Raw genomic sequence first — 24,177 nt, 5'->3', positions numbered from 1 at the left:
ATCGTATCTTAGGAGTAAAGAAAACATAAAACAGACCAGCCTTTGAGAGTCTGGAGCCTGGCTGTGAAACATTTTAGTCTCTGACTGGATTAAGATGATTCAGGTTGGCTAGTTCCACTAGCTAGCCTCCTACTGAAAACAAACAGAAGTCCTTTACGGAAAGAGATCACATCATCCCTAAAACTCAAATTATCCCTAGATTTTTGCATATGTAATGTCTTAATAAGAAATATCCAAGTATAGGGGCGCCTGGGTGGCTCAGTTGGTTAAGCGACTGCCTTCGGCTCAGGTCATGATCCTGGAGTCCCGGGATCGAGTCCCACATCGGGCTCCCTGCTCAGCAGGGAGTCTGCTTCTCCCTCTGACCCTCTTCCCTCTCGTGCTATCTCTCATTCTCTCTCTCTCAAATAAATAAATCTTTAAAAAAAAAAAGAAATATCCAAGTATAAAAGACGAAGACAACATGATGAAAAATTGAGTGACACAAAAGCCTATAGGAAAATACCTACAAAGGATCAATATAACGAAGTTACCCAATACAGACATGCTTAACATTTTCAAAGATTTCAAAGAGCTGGGCACCCTGCTCAGTGGGGAGTCTGCTTCCCCTCTCCCTCTGCACCTGCCGCCATCCCCCTGCCCCCCACCACCTGGCTCGTGCTCACTCTCTCTCTCTCAAATAAATAAAATCTTTAAAAAGACAAAAAATAAAAACAGTCATTAAAAACCAGCCCAGGACAAAACGCTGCTAACTTTGAAATTTCAAATCACACCTCATTTCCTATTCCTTAGATTCATCTCTGATTAAAAATTCCTACAGCTGTTCTAAACCTTATTCCTTTCTCCCCTTCGGTCCACACACACCCAAAAAGAACATCTACTAAAGGAAGGAAAAATGTGTCATTCAATAAAAGGAATTCTATACCCAGAGACAGGCCCTTTAACCTGCCTTATTGGTACATTCCCTGAGAGGGATTATAGCCCATTAATTTGCTGTAAGAGCATGGACTGTTACAGAGAACCACCAGAGCTCAGAGATTTCAAAGCATTTTACATCTTAACCTATTACAGACAACCTCCGGGTGTATCTATATACAAGCACACTTAACTGAAAAACAAATTTCAAAAAACCATTCTTAGCTAGAATAATCAAGACAGGGTGGCTGATATAACAACAGACCTATAGATTAATGGAAATTGACAGTCCAGGAAAAAAACATGTATTTTTTTAAAAACAAGGATGACAAGACAGTTTGATAAGAAAGCACAGTATTTGCAACAAATAGTGCTAGGACAATTGCATGTCCATATGCAAAAGAATGGAATCAGATCCCTTCTGCACACCATACACAAAAAAATTAACTCAAAATGGTTCACAGAACTAAATGTAAGAGCCCAAACTATAAAACTTTTAGAAGAAAACACAAGTGATCTTCATAACCTTGAGTTAGGTGATGGTTTCTTACATAAAACACGAAAAGCACAAGCAACAACAAAAGAAATAGAAACTGGATTTCATTAAAATTAAAATCTTTTGTGCTGGAAACAATACTACCAAGAAACTGAAACTCCAAAAACAGGAGAAAATATCTGCAAATCACATGTCTGATGAGGGATTTGGATCTACACTACATAAAGAACACAATTTAATAATAAAAAGGTAACACAATCTAATAATAAAAAGGTAACCCAATTTAAAAACAGGCAAAGAATCTGAATAAACACTTCTCCCAAGATATATAAATGGCCAATAAGCACATGTAAGGATGATCAACATCATTAGCTATCAGAGAAGTGCAAATCGAAACCACAATGAAATACCACTTCCCACCCATTAGGAAGGCTGTATCAAAAGACAAACAGTCACAGGCATTGACAGGACACAGAGAAACTGGAACTTTTGTACCTTGCCGGTGGTAATGTAAAATGGTGCAGCCACTTTGAGGAAAAGCCAGTATGCAGTTCCTCAAAATGTTAAATATGGAATTATCCATACAACCAGCAATTCCAATCCAATGTGGTTACATACCCAAAGGAAATGAAAACCTGTCACACAGAAACTTGTACATGAATGTTCATGACAGCATGACTTACAGCCAGCCAAATGCCCACCAACTGAAGAGTGGATAAATAAAATGCGGTACACCTGTAGAATGGAATATTACTAGGCCATAAAAAGGAATGAAGTACTGATACATGCTACAAGATGAATGAACCTTGAAAACATTATGCTAATAAGTAAAATAAACCAGTCACAAAAGACTATATACTACATAATTATATTTACATAAAATGCCTAAAATAAGCAAATCTACAGAGACAAAAAGTAAAAGATAAGTGGTTGCTTGGGGTTGGAGTAAAAGTGGGGGATTGCACGGGAATGGGGGGGGTGACTGCTAATAGGTATGGAGTTTTTGAAGTGACAAATATGTTCTAAAATTAAGCTGTGGTGATGGTAGCACTATTCCATGAGTACACACAAAAAAATAACTTGTATACTTCAAATAGGTGAACTGTAACGGTATGTGAATTAAATCTCAACAAAATTGTTAAAAAATTCTTAGCCCCTTATTACTTTTGATATTTTACTGTGATATATACTTGTGAATTACACTGATATTTTCTATTTCATTTCATTTAAAAATACATTAGTTGTAATCTTCTAAATTCGTAACTGGCAATTTGAAAAACACTGCCAGAACTGATGCCCACTGTATAATCAGGACTAATCCCATCACACCTCAGATCCCAGAAAAAGTCCAACTCTTCCTGGTCATCTTCCCCAAGTTCTTAAAGCCACAGTAATGAGTACATCCTCCATTTTACCCAATCTTTCAATCCTCCTAAGCCCTTCACTGGCCTTCTGAAATTCCTGATTTCTGAGAGCCAAATTCAGCTGATTATACTACCTTTACCATTCCTTATTATCATCTACCCTCCTTCCAATTCTTCCCCACTGACTGAGGATGCTGGCAACTCACAGTAAGTATCCTTACTTCCTCAACACTTGCTTGTCTTCACCGTTTATGGAGACTGACTGACCCCTTTAATAGCTCAGCCTCTTTTATTCAGTGGCCTCATTTCCACAGACTTTTCATTCAATTCCACCTTAGCAGCCCACTCCCAAAGCCCATCCTGGGTATTATCATTGCTGAAAACTACCATACCTGTTAAGTCTCTATTTCAAGTATCCCACCCTGAGCAAAACACTCAATCCTTCTAGATCATTACTTTATCCCATCCCACTCACCTCCAACAATTCTAATTGAAATTTCCAATACATTGATGCCACCACTTCCTTACTACCCATCCTGACTTCAACTCGTGCTTAACCAGTTAAAATTTTATGATTCATCACCACTCCTGTAAGTACTCCCTTTAAAAAAAGCCCTTATTTCCCTTGTCCCTTTCCTTTTCCTTATTTTATACTGACCTAGTTTTACGTGTCACTTTGGAGGGGTGATGGTCCTGTTATTCAGTCAAATACAAATTTAAGTACTGCTGTGAATATATTTTGCAGGTGTTGCTAACATCCACAGTCAGCTGACTTTAAGTAAAGGAGATAATCCTCAATAATGTGGGTGCTTCTCATCCAATCAGTTGAAATGTCTTAAGAGCAAAACTCAGGTTTCCCTGAGGAAGAGGAAATTCTGCTTCAAGTCTGCAGCAACAGCTCCTGCCCAAAAGCTTCCTGATGGCCTGCCCTACAGATTTCCAACTTGCCAGCCCCCATAACTGTATAAGCAAATTCCTTGAACTCTCCTTGTATATACGTACATACACGTCTGTTACTGATGCTGTTCTCTGAAAACTCTGATACACCTAGCAAAACCTCACCCCAGAAGTTGATCTGCCTGTGTTTGTAGCTAACCAGTTAAAAAATGCTTGCGGGGGTTGGGGGGTGGGGGTCACAAAACCAGGCTAATATCACTTTAAATTCAAGATTTCAAACCTTAAAAGAATAATCAATCAATACTTCTTGGCAAACTGCTTAAAACTTTCCACACTCCCCCCACCCCCACCCTCCCGCCGCCCATGCCCATACCAATCTCCTACTTCACTGAGAAAACAGAAACTAGGACAAAAAAAATGAATGCCAGAAAGATAAGCCTTCATCTTCCAACCACCAAACTTCCTTGCAAGGAAGAGCACACAATTTTTCTACATTCCCTCCTGTTTGATAGACAACCTCTCTCTAACAAAGGCCAATCTCTCTACCCAAGCCCTCCATTCCCTTCTCTGCGTATTCTCTTTTTCATCGCTAAACCCTACATTCTCCTTTACCCCTCACTTCTCTGTTTCACTTCATGGCTAATCTTTAAAAAGTTGTCTACATATACTGTATCTGCATTTGCTCATTTCTCATTCACTCTTTAAAAAATCTTCATTGTCTTTTAACTGACTTCAATTTGCTTTCTTTCTCTTTATTTTAATAAAACTCATCAACATCACCAACAATTTCCCACGTAATCTCTCTGTGCCTGCTTCCTCATCCATAAAACAGGAATAACAGTAAACAGAGACTACCTCATAGAACTGCTGTGTAATGTTTAAATACTTTAACAAAGGTAAAGCCTTAGAACAGTGCATGATAAATGATAAGAACCGAGTAACTGTCAGCTATTAAATTATTAGAAAATTCTGGATTCTTGTTTTCCCTTGGTTTTGATTTTTTATTCCTAGCTTATTCAACAGTGTGTGAGTCCTGGAGGAGTAAACCACCTCAGATTTTTGTGGGGAGAAATGGTAAGATACAAAATAAACTATGAAATATCCATTGAACAATTAGATCTCTACTGAATTTCAGTCAAGAATCTTCACCCACAACATAGCTACCCCAAACCCAACAGTCAAATCAAACTCACTCCCTCCACTCCCTCCCCTACCTCCATGCTTTCTAGACTTGCAGATTTTTGCCAATATCATTTTTCTAAGCGTAAGTCCTTCTTGTCCACATTCATTTGCTGCTCACTTCTACATAGCTTACCTCTCTACCTTGATTATATGCTTCCAGACAGCAGACTAAGTTACATTTCTGGAAATTGCCTCTGGGTGCTAAGCACATAAAAAACAATCTATTTGTACTATCAATATCAAATAAGAGACAAAAAAGTTATTAACTCTGCATTCACTGTCAAACGATCACTAACTTGTCTATTAGACATTTTTAAAACCATAATTCAAGTTTATTTACTGTTGAAAAACTTCACATTGCTCTAATTACTCTCATAATCCCTCAATTTCAATTACTATTCATATCCTTTAAATATTCAGCAAGTATAGATATTTTGATCCTTATTTCATACATTGTGGAAGAAAACTACGTTTTAAAAATTGTTACTACCAATGCAATAAAAGAAAAACTAGGGGTGTAAAAGTTAGGAGAGGGGAGGTAAAAATCAGAGGAAGTAAAGGATATATGATTTATACTTAAAAATTAAAAATTCGGGGTGCCTGGGTGGCTCAGTTGGTTCAGCATCTGCCTTTGGCTCAGGTCATGATCCCAGGGTCCTGGGATGGAGCCCCATGTCAGGCTTCCTGCTCAGCGGGGAGCCTGCTTCTCCCTCTCCTCTCCACCTGTGCTCTCTCACCATCTCTGTCTCTCTCACATAAATAAAATCTTTAAAAAAAAAAAGAAAGAAAAATTCAACTACAGAATTATTACAAACAGTAACAATTTCTAAAAGGGAGTTTACTTAATATACAAGTATTAATCAGCAAAATAAACAGCTTTCTTATATACAACTAGGTAGAAGATGAAATGGAAGAAAAAATGCCATTTCTAACAGCAAAAGAAAGAAAGAAGGAATAATACAAAACCTAAAAATGCTATTAGGAACCCAAAAAGGGACTTGAAGAAATGAAAAGATTAAGTTTTCCCATCTTCTTGGATAGAAAGAACACCAAAAAGCTGCCAATAAATACAAAAAAATCTTAAAACACAAACTGAATCTATGTGATAAAAGTTAATCAAGGTGGGACGGGTGGTGGAAAGAAGGACACATTAACTTGAAAAGGGCATGAGAAAATTTTCTGGGTGATGGTATGTTCAGTATCTTGACCTGGGTATTGCACTATAGGCAAAATTCATTAGGCTGTAAATTTAAGGTTTGTGCATCTTACTATATGCAAATTTTACCTCCATAAAATAAGTAATTAAGTCATCCCAACAGAAATGGCAACTAGATAAATTGGATTGATTGTAAAATTTATATAAAATAAACAAGATGCGGGGTGCCTGGGTGGCTCAGTTGGTTAAGCATCTGCCTTTGGCTCAAGTCATGATCTCAGGGTCCTGTGATCAAGTCCCATGTCAGGCCACCTGCTTAGCAGGGAGTCTGTTTCTCCCTGTCCCTCTGCCCCTCCTCCCTGCTTATGCTTGAGCGTGCATGCTCTCTCTCTAATAAATTCTTTAAAAAATAAAAATAAAAAATGAAATAAACAAGATGAAAGCCAGAAGAGATTCTGGAAAAGAAATGAAAGGGAATTAGTCCTAACAGAAAACACAATATAATATGCAATAATTAAAACATGATAGTTTGGTTCCCAAGTGGGCAGACAAATCAGTGGACCAGAAATGATCCCAAATACACATGGAAATCAGTAAATTATAAAGGTAGCATTTCAAATCTGTTAAGACAAAAATGGATTATTTAATAAGTGATGTTGGGTGGGACAACTGGATGATCATATGGTGACAAAAATAGGTTGAACCTATACATCATACCTTATGCCAGAATAAATTCCAAATAAGTAAAAAAATTAAAAATACAAAAAGATAGAGATGAACAAAAAAAATCCATAAAAGTACTAGAAAAATAACATTGAGAATTCTTGTATAATCTTGAGTCAGAGAAAGACTTTCTAATGATGACATATAATTTAGAAGTCAGTAAAGATTGGTAAGCATTTTAACTACTGGGGGAAAAAATTCAGCATGATAAAACCACCATAAACAACCTAAAAAGTAAAGAGCAAATGAGGAAAAATACTTCCAAAAAATAGTATAGAGCTATTTTCCCTAATATAAAAATAAATTCTACAAATCTAAGAAGTAACAAAGTGACATAAAAATAGGCAAGGATAGAGACAGTTCACAATAGAGAAAATACAAATAGCCCTTAGAAGACAAAAGATGTTTAATGTTATTCATAACAGCAGGGCTGATGGAATGTAAGTTGGAACTATTTCTACAAATGTTATTTTGGCAATATCTATCAAATTTAGAAAGTACATACATTCTGATCTAGCAATTCCACTTCTGGATGTGTTCTATACAAGTTGTTTCAAAAAATGTATATATAAGGAATCCATTGTACCACAGCTTTTGATAGCAGAAGACTGAAAATCACCTAAATGTACATCAAAAAGGGGGCTACTTAAATCAATGTTATACATGTATAATGGTGTTATAGACTGAATTTTTGTGTCCCCTTTGGGACTTTGGGAGGTAATTAGGACTACAAGAACTCATGAAGATGGGTCCCCCATGACGGGATTAATGTCATAAAAAGAGGAAGAGAGAGCAGACACTCCCTCTTTCCATGTGAGGACACACTGAGGTGACATTTGCAAGCCAGGATGAGTCCTCACAGGAACCAAATCTCTGAGCACCTTGATCTTGCACTTCCCAGCCTCTAGAACCGGAATGTCTATTGTTTAAGCCACCCAGTCTATGGTATTTTGCTATAGCAGCCCAAGCTGATTAAGACAAATGATACACTGTGAAGGTTTAAAAAAAAAAAAAAAGAATAAGCATGGTATTTATGTCCTGATATGACTAATAGGAAACCATCCTAAGCTATACTGTTAAGTTAAAAATGAAAGGTAAAGGATACTGTCCGTAATATGCAACAACTTAAATGAAAAAGGAGGTGAAAACAGAGGACATACATTATATATGTAAGATGTACAGTCCATCACTGGCAATTCTAAAATCTGTAAAGCTCAGAAAAAATATTTTTTTCTAAGTTTAGTACAAACCTATTTGGTGTCAAAATCTGACAATAATTTCCATAAGACTGTATAATCTTTATTGTTATTGTACTATTTATGCTTTTGATGCAGAAATATTAATGTATTTAATTACAAGACGCTACACATTCCCCTCCGACTAGGGATTTTGAATAATACAGTAGACGCACTATATTACCTTCCCATAGCACCCCCCCTCAAAAAACAAAACAAAATGCCTTAATTCTGATATACATCTGGATCAAGGGTTTTGGACAAGGAATTATATATCTCTACTTACCTGCACATACATAAACTATCTTTGAAGGGATGCACAGGAAACTTAACAGTGTTTCCACGTGGAGGAACTGGGTGGCTCCACAGAATGGGAAGGAAACTATACTGTACATCTTTTTAAATCTTTGCAATTCTGAATCAAAGTGAATACGTTACTTAAAACGTAAATAAAATTACTAAAACTTTTCAATTCTCAGCTATATGCTTTGGTTTTTGCTTGTTGTGACTAAAAAGTAACCCCTTCTTAAGTCACAAAGAAATCTATATAATGATGGCTTTCCTTTATTTCACTTTTGGTTTCCCCATATGGCAGCTTAGAGTCAGACAGTCATCCTCTAAGGAGCAAGTCCAGGAAGGGTGCGTATCCATCCCTATTAACAGCTTCTAGCTGATGTTTTGATGCTTCATGCCAAGCAAAGAAGGTTTTTCTTTTCTAGTGACCCCAAAAATACGGTGGGGCTTGGGCCCCTCAGCAACAGGAAGTAGTGAAGCCCATACTTCTCAATATTAGAAAAACTTAAGAAAAGCTCCTAGCATAAATCTAGCTGTAAGTCTTCAGAGCTTCAAAACAGAAGAGTTTGAGGACTCTGATTAGTATTTGAGTAGCATCTTTTCTATCTGCTTTTCATATACTTCTTTTAATACCTTATTGTGTTCCAAAATCGTTTTGAGGTTATAATATTTATCTTTTCTTATGATTTAGATTTTGACTTATCTGTACCACACTCTCAACTTTAATCAGAAATTAGGAAAGAAGACATCTTGCTTTTTGTGGTTTATCTAGTGAGTATACTTTAAAAAGGCAAAGTGAGAGATGTATGGTTTGGAAGTCCCCAAATGCCCCAACATCCAACACTCAGACATCCCAATGAAATGCCTATCAATATCTGGTTCCTTGCATTAGGACATAAATGCACTGATGTTTGTCCTTATTTCCCATCGGGTTATACTCATGGAAAGTAGAGACTAATTTCTACTTCCTGTTGCCCCCACATCACTTAATACCTGGACTGGTATAGATGGCTTCTCAATGAATACTGCCTATGTAAAACCAGTATCATTTCATAGTTGCTGTCCTCAAGAAGGAGTGATATACCAATATAACCACAGAAACACTACACAGAAAACTTAGAAAAACACAGGAAAAATATTTCCAGATGTTACTGATAAATAACTTCCCTCATTTTTCTGGAGACCTCTAGAAAATGCTTAATGAACTGTTGTGGTTACCCAGTCTCTGACAAATTTGCAATCTTGACAGAGTCAAAAATTCCAGTAAGCCTAAAGATGCAACAGAATTCCATTTTCTTCAAATACAGAAACAGGATACAGCTATTCCCAGCTCCTAGATTACCATTCTTTTTAGAAATCTGTCCAAATCAACCTAGGAAAGCTTAGACAACTCTCTGCAGTGGGAAAAGTAAACACAGCAAAATACCTTGGTATCAGAGAATGTGGCAAATGATTTTCCTTTAATATGTGCTTTTGGAATGTTTCCAAATTTAAAAGCAGAGAGGATAACTGGTCCAAATGTTGATAATCATTTCAGTCAATTCAGATTAGATGAGACAACCCAATTTTAAATAAACCCCCAAAGATGCAGAGGGGAAACAACTGGCAGAAATTTTCTGGAGAATTCAGATGTATACATGAAATTAGTTTTTAATTTACTTGGCATTTTGCATTTGTTCCAAGTTAAAAATAATAAGTGATAATAATAGCTAAAATTTCCTGAATACTTACATCTAGAGTTCTATGTACTGTATTAGAGCCAAGCACTTTATATGCAATGCCTTACTTAAACCTTATAGCCCTATGAGATTATGTGCTATTATTATTCTCACTTGACAAATAATAAAACAGGCCCAAAGATGTTATATAATCTGAACTAACCTGGTCATATAGTGAGTTAGATTTGGATCATCAATTTGAACTCAGAGCTACCTTAAAACTCATGTTAACAAGGACTATTAAGTTTGGGCTCCTTAATTTCCTAAAGAACTGGCAGATTTTAACCAAACCTGACATACTACCAAAGGATAACAGGCAAACATATATTTGTACTTTATTAGCTATATTTCTGATAAAACCCACCACCCCGAAAAAGAATGGCAGCTAATAAGTTTTCTAAAAGATCTTATTCACATACATACTCACATGTAATTTAAAAAACGGATTTCAGTGAAATTTAGCCTGCCCAGATATTTGGGGCAGGCTTTTGTTTAGATTTTTATAAATCTTATAAAAGAATATAAATTCACTGTTTGGATATGCCTTTATTCCCATCCCTGATCATAAGCTTCTTAAGGCAAATATTCATTTGCACATCTTCCACTAACTCTCTGAGAGTAAGGAGTCTCATTAGTAAGCATGGTGCTGTGGAATGAATAAAATCTATCATTCAAAAAACTCAAGCTTACAGTGAAATTTTTATGTTTTGTAAGAATGGATTACAGAAAATATGTGACTTAAATTTTTCTGCTTCTGAAAATTACAAAAGTCTGTTACGTTGCTGTTCTTGACACAGGATTCTGATTATCACCCAAAGACTCTTTTTGTCCCAGTATGTTTCCTGAAGAAAAACCTATCTGAGGAACAACATTTCTATAAAAAAAGAGTTCCAACAGCCTCAGTTTACAGTTCTAAATCCAAAAAGGTTAAGCAACTTTTCTACGGCTCAGGAACTTGTTGATGACAAAGTCTAGAAGACAGAACTGAGAAGTGAACCTAGGTCTGATTCCCTACCCGTCTAGTTTCACCTATCGCCTTGAATGATAGGACAGCTCTTATTTCACTACTCCTGTCTTCCTTTTAGGTAGTAAAGTCTGGTGACTCAAAACTCATTTCTGAAATCAAAGTTCAAGTTAGTCTGCATTAAAGTAAGAAAACTAATTTTCTAAATGTTCATGTAAAGAGCTCATGACTAAGACAATAAGCATCACAGCTCTGAAATAGGCAGATGATTCATATCTAGAACTATGCGGCTATAATGACTTCCTTGCACTACATGAATCAGAAAGGCTACTACCCATACCACTGATTTGACCAGAGACCTCTCGAGAGCTGGCATCTTAATGTCAGACATTATTTTATAGTTCTACTTGTGCAACACAACATCTGAACTATCTAGATGATTCGAATGTGTCCAAACTCAATTCATAGACAAAACAGACTAACATGAATCAGACTTCTCTTCAACCACTTCGACTGTCGCTAGGATTGTTTGTGACTGGTCACTTAAATTATTTCAAGTTGTTTCACTGAGCACTGAGTATCTTTACAAGGTCATTTCCATAACTTTAGGCACTAAGTTAAGATTCTAACCTCATTAATTTGGGTAGAATTTATTCTTAAACTAATTTCCTTTCCAAGTGGCCTTTCTCCCAGGATCTAAAGGAGTGTAAGGATATAGTTTCCTACTCTGCCAGGACACAAAGACAATCCCTTTCAAACTAATTAATGGAATATACTCACCAAAAGAATCAGTGTTATCTCTTCCTTTAAACATAGGGCATAACTGCTAATGGGTACAGAGTTTTTCTTGGGGTGATGAAAGTGTTCTAGAATTAGATAGTAGTGATCAATGTAGAACTTTGTGAATATATTAGAAACCACTGATGCACACTCTAAAAGGGTAAATTTTATTGTATGTGAATGATCTCTCCATAAAGCTGTTATTTATTAAAGAAACAAAAGAAATTTGAAAACAAAACAAAAAAACTGGTTTAACATGTAGCCTGACAGTGAGCTACTGCCAGAGGATTTCTACCAGTAACCCTTCCTGATATGTGACATACTGTAACTAGGCAAAGCAATAAAAGTTTGGTATCTCAAGATTTTCATTCCTTATCTTAGTAAAGTATCATTTCCTTTTTACTTTTACTCTACATCCGGCAATAAACTCACCTAAAATTCTCTCATATCCAAAACAAATGCTATGTATTAAGTAGTGAGTGGAAAAAAGATATAATTTGGATAAGTAAGTATTATTTGGAGTTTTAGGCCCATATGCTTCACCAACAGAATTTTTTTTTAAGCTTTTATTTTTTTATTTGAGAGAGAGAGAATGAGAGATAGAGAGCACGAGAGGGAAGAGGGTCAGAGGGAGAAGCAGACTCCCCGCTGAGCAGGGAGCCCGATGTGGGACTCGATCCTGGGACTCCAGGATCATGACCTGAGCTGAAGGCAGTCGCTTAACCAACTGAGCTACCCAGGCGCCCTCACCAATAGAATTTTAAATTGTTAGGCCCAAATGCTTCACCAAGGTAGAACTTTAAATTAAACATTTCTAAAAATGCAATTAGAAATTAAACATCTCTAATAAAACTTTTATGTAGCTTATTTCCCATAGTCTAGCTTTTCTGCTTATAGGCATCATCAGAAACTTCTCAAGCAATATTTGCAAAAAACCAATCATTTTAGACCCCTATTGTATTATCACTATGTGTGTGATACACATACTAAAAAAAGACATTTTAGACAAGGTTTTGTTGTAGGATAACGAATTAGAAGTGATAGGAAAAAAAAACTGATACTAAAATATTCAGGGGCGCCTGAGTGGCTCAGTCGGTTAAGTGTCTGCCTTGCCCTCAGGTCATGATCCCAGGAGCCCCACATCGGTTCCCTGTTCAGTGGAGAGCCTGCTTCTCCCTCTCCCCCCCACAGCCCCCCAACCCCACGCCGCTTGTGCTCTCTCAAATAAATCTTTAAAAATAAATAAATAAATAAAATATTCAAAAGCCCCTACTGTGGTGACAGATAATACGTATGAACCAATCATTTAGCCATCTGAAAGTGACAGCTTGCAAGAGGCTTACAAAACTTTACAGAGAACAGTAAAGACTGGATTTTAAACATTATTCATTGTAAAGAGTTTTTCACCAATCTCTTATTGAACACTTACTGTATTTCAGGCTAGGTGTTGGAGACAGATGCAAGACAGACCTGTCCTCAACGAAGTCCCATTTTGATTCCTTGCTTTTGTCAGGCACAGCACTAAATATGTTCACGTACAGCATATGACCTCCTAGTGTTTAACCCACAGCAGGGAAATCTGAGATAAACATTACCAATGACTGTAAGACTGTAAGGCTGTTAAAACTGAAAAGTTAAATTTGTAAATAAAAAAGCCATTGTACATTTAGACCAATCTCCTAACTCTACTTCCCAATACAACACTGTAAGTTCCAGATGGTACTAAAACAAAAACAAAACAGTAAAATGACCCAGAGTATAACTATACCTTTTTTTAACACACACCACTTACATAATTGTCTCATTTAAAGGGACATCTATTTTATTTCCATCAAAGCATCCTCTTCCATTAAAAGATATTTCTCTTTACCTTCAAACTCTCCATCTGAGTACAGTACTGAACAGTTGCTGAGTGAATGAATGAAATAAACAGATGTTCTAATTGCCAAAAAGATAACTTGCTGGATGCTTATCTCAAAACACAATGGACTGACAGACCAAAATTCTATTGAAAAGACTACGGAATTTCAGAGGTAAAAACAGTAACCACTGAACATTGATACCATGCAGTCAACACGCTATTAAGTTCACAGTAAACATCTGATGCGAACTCTCAGAAATTAAAAAAAGGAAAGTGTTCACCACAATACTCTAAAATGGACTTGGTTCCACCACGTAAGGATTGGGAACACAAGTGGAAGACAAAGAGAGGAGAGGGTGGGGTAAAAAAGTCAAAAGGTCATCACCGAGTGACCCTCAAGAGAAAAGCCCGCTGGCCACTGAAGCTCGCTCACAGCTTGATGGATACCTTCCGCGCAAGTCGAGGGCCCGGGCTCCCCCTCGCCGCTCAGAGCCGAAGGCCACCCCAGCCTTTTTCGGCGCCGCTGCTTGCGTCTGCCCAGAACCTTAGCACAAAGAAACCACCGAGAAACAAAACACGGACCCTGTGGGCGCCAGTTAGGCGTCGGGACCCGGCGACCGGAGGAGCGCTCTCGGCTCCCCATCGCCGGGAGAGGCAGCCAGGGCGCGGCGGGCCGCCCAGGCGCCTCCGTCCGGACCTTCCCCGAAGTGTTTCAGAACTTGCCACCCACCCCCCGCTCCATTTTCCCCTCCCGACGCGGACGCGGGACCCGCGCGAGGAAAGCGCGCGAGGACGGACGGGTGGAGCTGGGGCGGGCCGGGGGCTGACGGCTGGGGCGCACCGAGGTCCCGCAGCCCCACGCCCCCTGGCCGGCCCCCGCCTCCCCGGCCGCTATTGTTCCAGCGCCGCCCCCGCCCGCCGCGCGCCCCCCGCCGCCGCGCGCTCCCGCCCCCACTCCCGGGAGGGGGTCACGGCTGAGAAGAAGGCGGCGGCGGTGGCGGCGGCACAATAACATAAACACGGCGGGGCCGCCGGCCACCCCGGCCCTGCGGCACCCGCCGCACTCACCCGGCAACGCAGCGAACGGCGACAGGAAAGCCCGCCGGCGGGACTGGCGCCGTCCGGGCGATCGCCACGGCCGTTACCCAGGGTTGCTCGCGGCTCCGCACTCCTGGCCGCGTCGTCCGGCCTCGGCCGCTCCGCTGAGTAACAGGGACGCGGGCCGTCACCGCGCACGCCCGCCCACGTCATCGCGCAGGGCCCCGCCCCCGCGCCTCGGAAACGGTCCGCGGGGCGGGGCAGCCTCGGGGCCCGGATTGCGGGGGCGGGGCCGGCAGTCCGGGGGCGGGGCTACTCTAGGGGCAGAGAGGACTTGCGGAGGTCTCCTGGAGGCGGAGCTGCGGGGAGGGCTTCTGAGAGCCAAGTGTGAGGGGCGTGTCGGGAAGCCGGTGGGGGCGGGGCCCTGCTCCTGGCACGTGGCGGCGTGTGGCCAGAACTCCCAGCCTCTGGCTGGGGGCGTTCCACTAGTGGGAGCCAAAGCCTCAGGGGCTCCTCGCCTCAGGGTTTGAAAAGTGAGGGAGCAGCCACCCCGGTCTGAGCACACACCCGACAAAATGCTCCTTACTTTGACCGACAACACATTACGTTCTGAGGACACCTGTCCAGAGCCCAGCAACCTACAGTTAATTGTTCTTTTCAGCCACCTGGAAAAAGCTGCCTCCTGTTTTCCCAAAATCCACCGTGCCAGATTCAGTGTATTACCTTATTTATGTCTGAGCCCCACAAAGCGTGTGTTTGTTAGTTATAACAGTGACAAATTGGCATGCCCTTACATACCCAACAATGGATGTCTAAATTACATACATCCATGCAATAGAACATATCTTAGCAATTTAAATGCCATGTGTTCAAGGAATTCTTAACAATGCAGGAAAATGCTGACAATATATCATTAAGAGAAAGAAGCAGATCTGTATATAATGATCCTACCTATATGTTGTGTATACATGGAAAAAACCTGAAAAGAAATTTGCCAAATTATTTTAACAGTAGTTCATCATGGCACTCTGGAATGAAAGGTGAATTGATTTTCTTTTATACTTGGGAATTTTTTTCCCATGGTTTCCAAATGAAACAATTATGTTCATAATCAGAAAAAAGTACATTACTTTAATAATGAATGCATAAATATTTGTTGAATAAATGAGTGAATTCAAGTCACTATCTTCCCATGTCCTGTTGGGCTGGCCTGTTCCCAGTGATTCTGAAATGAAATATATATGTGAGCAATCATTCATACATTCTCTCCCCATTTCCTTGTTCCCTCTCAGGCTTTATTTCCTTCCTTCCTTTATTTCTCCAATAAATATCTATTGCATGCCCACTCTGTGCCAGGCACTCTGCTAACACTGGCAATATGATGGAGCTTACAGATGCAATCAACATAATATGGAATCAATAATGGTAAACAAATGCAAACTGATACGGATACAAAGTATTATGAAACTTATTGATAGAATTAATAAGACTAGGAAAGTCTTCCTTGAGGAACTGCCTCTTAAGCTAAGAATAGATTTAACTACGCAGAAAATATTTCAGATGGAAGCACCCTGATGTGCAAGGGTCCTGTGATGAGAGGGAGCTGAGTGAGTTGGAAAAATTGAGGAAAGGGCAGCACTGCTGGAAGAATAAGAAGGAGCTATGAGATGAGGTTGGGAAGACAGGAAAGAGACGTGACTTAGTGCAATCAAAGCCCATGTCTTTATCCTAAGTTCAATGGACAGCCCTGACATGCTTCAGCAAAAGGGGTGGCATGGTCAGAATGGCATCTTAAAAAGATTCCTTATTGAAAGGAAGCGAGGTAGATATATCAGTAGTCTAGATGGCAGATGGTAGAAACTTGGTCTAGGGTGATGGTCATGGAACCAGTTAGAGGAAGGATCTGAGGACCATTTAAGAGATCCAATGCACAGAATTTGGTGATGGATTAGGTGGATAGTGAAGGAAAAGGAGTCATCAAGGAAAACTCATAGGTTCTGGCTTGTGGCCAAAGGTGGATATTGGTGTTGGTTCATTGAGATGGCAGTCTTGGTAGAAGATGAAGTTTGAGTGGAAAGACTGAAGGTTTTGATCTGCCCAAAAGCGATGTCATGTTGGCAGTTGGATACACAGAGAGGGGCTCATGCAGATAAGAGATAAATGTTGAACATTCAACATACATTCATGATAAAAACTCTTAAAAAATTAAGCATAGAAAGAACATATCTCAACACAACACAGTCCCTATATGACAAGCTCACAGCTCCCATCGTACTGAATGGTGAAAGACTGACAGCTTTTCCTCTAGAATCAGGAATAAGACAACAGCATCCACTCTCACTACTCCTATTAAACATAGTACTAGAAGTCCTACTAGAGCAATCAGGCAAGAAAAAGAAATAAAAGGTATTCAAAGTAGAAAGGAAAAAGCAAAACTGTTTCTATTTTGCAGATAACATGATTTTATATACAGAAAATCCTGAAGATTTTTTCAACCAAAAACTCTTTAGATTTAATCAATGAATTCAGCAAAGTTGTAGGTTACAAAATTAACGGTAGTATTTCTATACACTAACAGTGAATTTTCTGAAAAAGAAATAAAGAAATTGATCTCATTGATGACAGCAACAAAAATAATAAAATATTTAGGAATAAATTTAACTAAGGAAGTGAAAGATCTCTACTCTGAAAATTATAAGACATTGATGAAAGAAATTGAATATGACACAAATAAATGGAAAGGTATCCTGTGTTCACGAATTGGGAGGATTAATATTGTTAAAAAGTCAATACTACCAAAAGCTATCTCTAGATTCAGTGGAATCCTTATCAAGATTCCAGCAGCATTTTTTGCAGAAGTAGAAAAAACATGCTTAAAATTTATATGGAATTACAAAAGACCCTGAACAGCCAAAGAAATCCTGAGAAAGAAGAACAAAGCAGGAGGCATCACACTACCTGGTTTCAAGCTTATACTATAGAGCTACAGTCATCAAAACAGTGTGGTACTGGCATAAAAATGGACAAATCAGCCAATGGAACAGAATTGAGAGCCCAGAAACCAACCCAGATGTATACACTCAGCTAATATTTGACAAGGGAACCAAGAATATTCAATGAATAAAAGACAGGCTTTTCAATAAAAGATGCTGGGATAATTGTATATTCACATGTAGAAGAAAAAAACTGGGTATGGACTTTACATCACTCACAAAAATTAACTCAAAATGTGTTGAAGACACATAAATGAAAGACCTGAAACCCATGAAACACTTAGGAGAAAACACAGGAATAAAGCTCCTTGGCGTAGGTCTTAGTAATAATTCTTTGGATGTGACACTTAAAAGTACAAGCAACAAAATCAAAAATAAACAAATGGGACTACATCAAACTAAAAAGCTTCTGCACAGCAAAAGAAACAATCAACAAAGTGAAAAGATAGCATACAGAGTGGAAAAAAAATACTTCCAAACCATATAAGGGGTTAATATCTAAAATATTTAAAAAGAACTCAGATAACTCAATAACAAAAAACCAAGGGGCGCCTGGGTGGCTCAGTCGTTAAGCGTCTGCCTTCAGCTCAGGTCATGATCTCAGGGTCCTGGGATCAAGCCCCACATCGGGCTCCCTGCTCAGCGGGAAGCCTGCTTCCCCTCTCACACTCCCCTTGCTTGTGTTCCTTCTCTCACTGTCTCTCTCTCTCTCTCTGTTAAATAAATAAATAAAATCTTAAAAAATGGACAAAGGATCTCAATAGACATTTCTCCAAAGAAGGTATATGAAAGTCCAATAGGTACATGAAAAGATGCTCAACATCACTAGTCGTTTGGAAAATGCAAATTTAAACCACAATATTACCTCACACCTGTTAGAATGGCCATCATCCCCAAAGACAAAAGAGAACAAATGCCTGCATGAATGTAGAGAAAAGGGAGTCATTGTGCACTGTCAGCGGGATTGTGAATTGGTACAGCCACTATGAAAAGCGGTATGGAGGATCCACCCCCCCCAAATTAAAAATAGACCCACTATATGATCCAGTAATTCCACTTCTGGGAGTACATCCAAAGAATATGAAAACACTAACTTGAAAAGATATCTGGGCTCCCATGTTCATTATTTGCAATAGCCAAGACATGGAAACAACCTAAGTGTCCATTGATAGATGAATGGATTAGGAAGTTGTGGCATACATATGCACAATGGAATATTATTCAGTCATGAAAAAGGAGGAATCCTGTTATTTACAACACAGATGGACCTCGAAGGCAAATGTTAAGTGAAATCAGTGAGACAGAGAAAGACAAATACTATATGATCTCACTTATATGTGGAATCTGAAAACAGCAACAACAGCAAAACCAAACTCATAGAAAAAGAGATCAGATTTGTGGTTGGCAGAGAGTTGGGGAAGGGGGGATTGGTGAAGGTCAAAAGGTATAAATTTCCAGCTGTAAGATAAATAAGTACTAGGGATGTCATGTAAAACATGATGTCTAGAGCTAACATTGATGTAGGATATATGGAAAAGCTGTTGAGTAAATCCAAAGAGTTCTCATCACAAGGAAAAAAATATTTTCCTTCTTTTCTTTTTATTGTATCTATATGAGAAAATGGATGTCCGCTGAACCTACTGTGGTAATCATTTCACAACGTATATAAATCAAACCATATACTGTATGCCTGAAACTTATACAGTGAAGTATACCAATTATTTCTCAATAAACCCAGGGGGAAAAAAAGAGATGAGTCATTGACAGAGAGTGATAACTTGAAGTCTTGGGTATGGAAGAGTTAGCCCAGGCCCATGGGACAACAGGCAGGAAGCAAGAAAAGAAGGCCAGGAGCCAGGCTTGCAGAACTTCAGGACAGAGCTCCTGTGAATTTCATGCCCATTTCTGTGATGCTATTAACAGGCTTTCTTTCAGTCAACAGGGAGTGCTTCTTTTTTTTTTAAATTTTTTATTGTTATGTTAATCACCATACATTACATCATTAGTTCTCGATGTAGTGTTCCATGATTCATTCTTTGTGCATAACACCCAGTGCTCCACGCAGAATGTGCCCTCTTTAATACCCATCACCAGGCTAACCCATCCCCCCACCCTCCTCCCCTCTAGAACCCTCAGTTTGTTTTTCAGAGTCCATCATCTCTCATGGTTCATCTCCCCCTCGGACTTACTCCCCTTCATTCTTTCCCTCCTGCTATCTTCTTCTTTTTCTTTTTTCTTAACATATGTTGCATTATTTGTTTCAGAAGTACAGATCTGTGGTTCAACAGTCTTGCACAATTCACAGCGCTCACCATAGCACATACCCTCCCCAATGCCTATCACCCAGCCACCCCATCCCTCCCACCCCCACCACTCCAGCAACCCTCAGTTTGTTTCCTGAGATTAAAATGGCTCATATCAGTGAGGTCATATGATACATGTCTTTCTCTGATTGACTTATTTCACTCAGCATAACACCCTCCAGTTCCATCCACGTCATTGCAAATGGCAAGATCTCATTCCTTTTGATGGCTGCATAATATTCCATTGTGTATATATACCACATCTTCTTTATCCATTCATCTGTCGATGGATATCTTGGCTCTTTCCACAGTTTGGCTCTTGTGGACATTGCTGCTATAAACACTGGGGTGCACGTACCCCTTCGGATCCCTACATTTGTATCTTTGAGGTAAATAACAGGGAGTGCTTCTAAGTTAGCATTAGCCTACCAGGGTCAGCTTCCAATTATCTCTATCTGCAGAGGATATCCTGCATGTTTATATATGTATATGTTCAACTGTGTGACTTCAGAAAGCATTTCACTGCTTGTGATTGAATGTCATCATCTCTGATATTCTGCAAATTCAGAATGCTTTTTGTATCCAGATGTGGCTCTGGGCCTCCTTCCTTCTCCTGGTTTTTGTTCTTTGTTAACCTATTCGGGGCTAACTTAGAAAATGAGGAAGAGCTAAGGAATTCAGGCTTTTTGACTTTTGTCCCAGGAGAGTTGTCTTGGGGACATCTGGTTCTTGGCTCTCTCTGAGGCTAGGATGGGGGAAGAAAAGGAGGAGAGGCTATAGGCCCCTTAAATCCAGTGTCTGCTGGAGCCCTGAGGGGTAGATAGGAAAAGGTCACCCTCTGTCCAGAGTACCTCTTCCCTTGTCATTCTCCCTAGACCACACACATAACGCTAGACTGCGTTAGAGCTGGGCCTTTGGCTAATGTGTGAGGTGGATCTCACGAAGCTGTTCAAGGGTATAGAAACCAAAAGTTGAGACTTTATCTTACTTCCTAGTTCCCTGATTTCAATTCAGGGGTGGGGAATCAGGGAGAGGGAATTTACTGACTAAGGTCTGTGGAAAGGGCACCCCAAGACAGGGCTCGATCCCAAACCCCTAAGATCATGACCTGAGCCCAAATCAAGAGTCCGACGCTCAACCAACCAAGCCACCCAGGCAGCCCCCGGTCTGGTTTTCTAACCATGCCCCTGGTCACGTCTACTTCCTCCGTAAGAGGAAGAGGTTTAGCCCTGGTCAGTCACCCCTGCCTCTGGGATGTTCTTTAAGGCTCTTTGAAGGTAGATCCTGTTGGCTCCAGAGGGGGGAGTTTAGGCCCTGGCTGTGTGAGAGGAAAGATGAATGTTCATCTGGCAAACTGATATCTGCAACTTTGAGAACTATGGCTTATTTCCTCAGGAGTAAAACAGGACCAAAAATGAACAGAGCTCCTCAGCCACAACTCAAACAAAACACAGTGGAGATAGAAATGGTCAGTTCTCTGATTTGAACTTACAAAAGTCTCCCCCTTCACTTGGGCTTCCCTTTTCCCTTCACCACCATATGAGCACATGGTTTCCAGGTGCACACAAGAGACAACCCAGCTATTCAAACCTATAGATCAAGTATACACACATGTTCTCAGAGAAAAAATGGTGAGCATTTATTCCTCCAAGATACTGGTTCTCAAATTGTGGTCTCCAGCCAGCAACATCAGCGTCACCTGGAGGTTTGTTGGAAATGCAGATTCTCAGACTTAAGCTGAATTAGAAGCCTTAAGGGAGGGCCCATCTGTGTTTTGTTTCTTTTTTTAATAAGATTTTATTTATTTATTTGACAGAGAGAGACACAGTGAGAGAGGGAACACAAGCAGGGAGAGTGGGAGAGGGAGAAGCAGGCTTCCCGTGGAGCAGGGAGCCCGATGCGGGGCTCGATCCCAGGACCCCGGACCAGTGACCTGTGCCGAAGGCAGACGCTTAATGACTGAGCGACCCAGGCACCCCCATCTGTGTTTTAATGAGCCTTCCAAGTGTTTCTGGTGCCCACCCAAGTTTGAGAAGCTCGGCTCTAGGATACTAGCTCTCAAGTCAGCCAGCTCGTTCAAATCAGCTTGGGAATTTTTAAAACTACCCATGCCTAGACTCCACTTCTGGAGAATCTTTTTCAGAGATCTACCAGGCTTTTGTAGTTTTTCAAAACCCCTCAGGTAATTTTGATGTAAGCCAAGATTGAGAGCCAGTGCTTTAATTCAACATATTTTCTGTTCTTTAAAATCTCAGAGCAGGGCTGCCTGCGTGGCTCAGTCAGTTGGATCTCTGCCTTCGTCTCGGGTCATCGTCCCAGGGTCCTGGGTCCAGGGTCCCTGCTCAGTGGGGAGCCTGTCTCTCCCTCTGCCTCTGCTCCCCCTGCCTGTGCTCTCTGTCAAATAAATAAATAAAAATCTTAAACAAAAACAAAGTCTTAGAGCAAACCTGACAGGACAACCTGCCCTCTACTAGCTTTTGTGTTTCAATTTCTCTCTTAATCCTTACTTTCATTATTGGCTTTTTTCTAATGTTCTGCCCCCACTTCCCACAACTTAGATGTACCTCTGCTATATTTTACTCTTTCCATCCACATCCAGATATTGAAGGTATTCAGTACTTATTCCCTGGAGTAAAAGAGAAAAGGAATTGAATGGGAGGGAAAGAATACATTGTTGAAGTCTTGTAACTAACAACAAGCTTGTTGTTATTTTAAATAAGCATATATTTAGGAAGAAGGCTTTCCACCAGACCTCTCAGCGAGGACTCTCTGCCTCATTTAAATTATTTAGCTTGGATTTCTTCCAGGGCGGTGGAATTTTGCCATTTGTAACTCTTATATTGCATAAAATTTGTCCAGGCCCCATGGTGGAGAGAAGGCAGCACCTTATTACTGGCCTTGTGCCCTTGGCATCCTCAGGGAGGACCCATCTCCCCATCCCCCTCCCCCCCCATGGTCCTTCCCTCACCTTTCAGATAGAAAACTGGAACTCAATCTAGACTGGCATTCCATAAATGACCGTTTGTCAGAGAGACCCTGTGAATTCCCACTCCTTATCAGTTGGAACTTAAAGGCTCTCTGTGGTGTTACTGGGTAGCAGAGATTCTATCATCCCTGGAGGGTTAAGAGTCATTGCCCCCAAGTGGCAGAATTTTGAGCCCCTCAGAAAGCAAACGTGTTGCTAAGAGAGGGGTTTCCTTGCTACTGACCGGACAGGATTTGTCTCATTTCCCTGACTCCAGAGGTGATCTGAGGCCCTCCCATCGTCCTGAGAAGGTGTTCTTGCTTCTAGAAAGCAGAGGTTAAAAGACAATCTGATACAGGAATTTCAACACCCCTTTATCCTGTTCCTGAAGCAGATTTCCATACAAGGCAGCTTTGTTTCTGAGGGTAGGTTTCAGTGCCCCTCGTGTCAAAACCAGCAGGAATAATTTCTCAGCTGCAGGTTTGGCATAGCTGTTTCAGGCTGGCCAGCTCAGAGCTTGCCGTGGGACTAAGAAGGCAGAGGAGAGGAGAGGTTCTATACTTGGGAAAAGGCAGGGGGAGGGGCTGTAACCCTTTAAGGTATGATGTTTGAAATGAAGGACTACTATATAGAGGAGAAAGAGAGCATTTCTTCCTAAATCCAAGGCAGTCTACACTCCAACTAATGCCTGAGGGATAAGCAATCCAGGGTAAATAGAGGAAAAATTTATTTCTGGGGGCGCTAAGTCATGATGACTGGGTAAGGTCTCAAACCCAGACCCCAGCTTACTTCTCCCCCCAACCCCACCCCACAGTATTCTATTTCCTTGTAGAGTCAAGGTGCTGCTGGTAACTGTCAGCCTATGCCGAGCAGAGAGCAGGACTTACCTTGGAATCAGCAGGAAAAATGAGGATGTCACTAATATCTTCTTCTCAAAGGTATGGTCATCCATGTGGTTCTGTCTACCTCCAAGCAATCAAGTAAGGTCTACCAAGGGAAGGAGTGTCTGTGTAGAGACAGGGACCATGCTGTTTGGATTACCTTATGAGGGCACGTACCCATGTACTTAGAGAAGATGAAATCACATGAAAGGACATCAGATTCAAATACTTGGCTCAGTCTGCCCTCACAGCAGGTTGGGACATCAGGAGGCAGAATTTCCCCACTGTTTCAGAGGTCAACAGCCCCAGGAGGGAGATCAGACAGGGCTGAAAGGCAAGCCAAAGAGAAAACCAAATACAGAGAACTGGCCCCAGGGGCGAGATAGTAATCATAAAACAAAACAAAACTATG

The 24,177-nt window shown here is 40.4% G+C and overlaps 1 protein-coding gene and 1 long non-coding RNA gene across 5 annotated transcripts in view; both read right to left on the bottom strand.

Moving 5' to 3' along the window:
* Positions 1–14,799, bottom strand: part of MAPK8 (mitogen-activated protein kinase 8) — a 114,423-nt gene extending 99,624 nt beyond the window's left edge. For 3 of the 4 annotated variants that reach the window (XM_027594728.1, XM_027594712.1, XM_027594738.2), the window contains exon 1: positions 14,654–14,799. The gene's annotated coding sequence lies outside the window, so the exon portion shown is untranslated. Of the gene's footprint in view, positions 1–13,153; positions 13,261–14,653 lie in introns of those variants that run through there. The other variant, XM_027594721.2, reaches the window with a different exon arrangement.
* A 7,566-nt stretch (positions 14,800–22,365) lies between these two features.
* LOC113922752 lies at positions 22,366–23,895 on the bottom strand. The gene is made up of 3 exons (XR_003520060.2): positions 23,772–23,895; positions 23,129–23,207; positions 22,366–22,545 (listed from the first exon to the last, which is right to left on the bottom strand). It is a non-coding gene; the product is annotated as an uncharacterized LOC113922752 (long non-coding RNA).
* Between the last annotated feature and the right edge of the window lie 282 nt (positions 23,896–24,177).

This window comes from Zalophus californianus, chromosome 15 (assembly GCF_009762305.2).
Source record: "Zalophus californianus isolate mZalCal1 chromosome 15, mZalCal1.pri.v2, whole genome shotgun sequence".
Taxonomy (NCBI): domain Eukaryota; kingdom Metazoa; phylum Chordata; class Mammalia; order Carnivora; family Otariidae; genus Zalophus; species Zalophus californianus.
The sequence above is the reverse complement of the archived record's forward strand: the minus strand, read 5'-3'. Positions and strand labels throughout refer to the sequence as shown.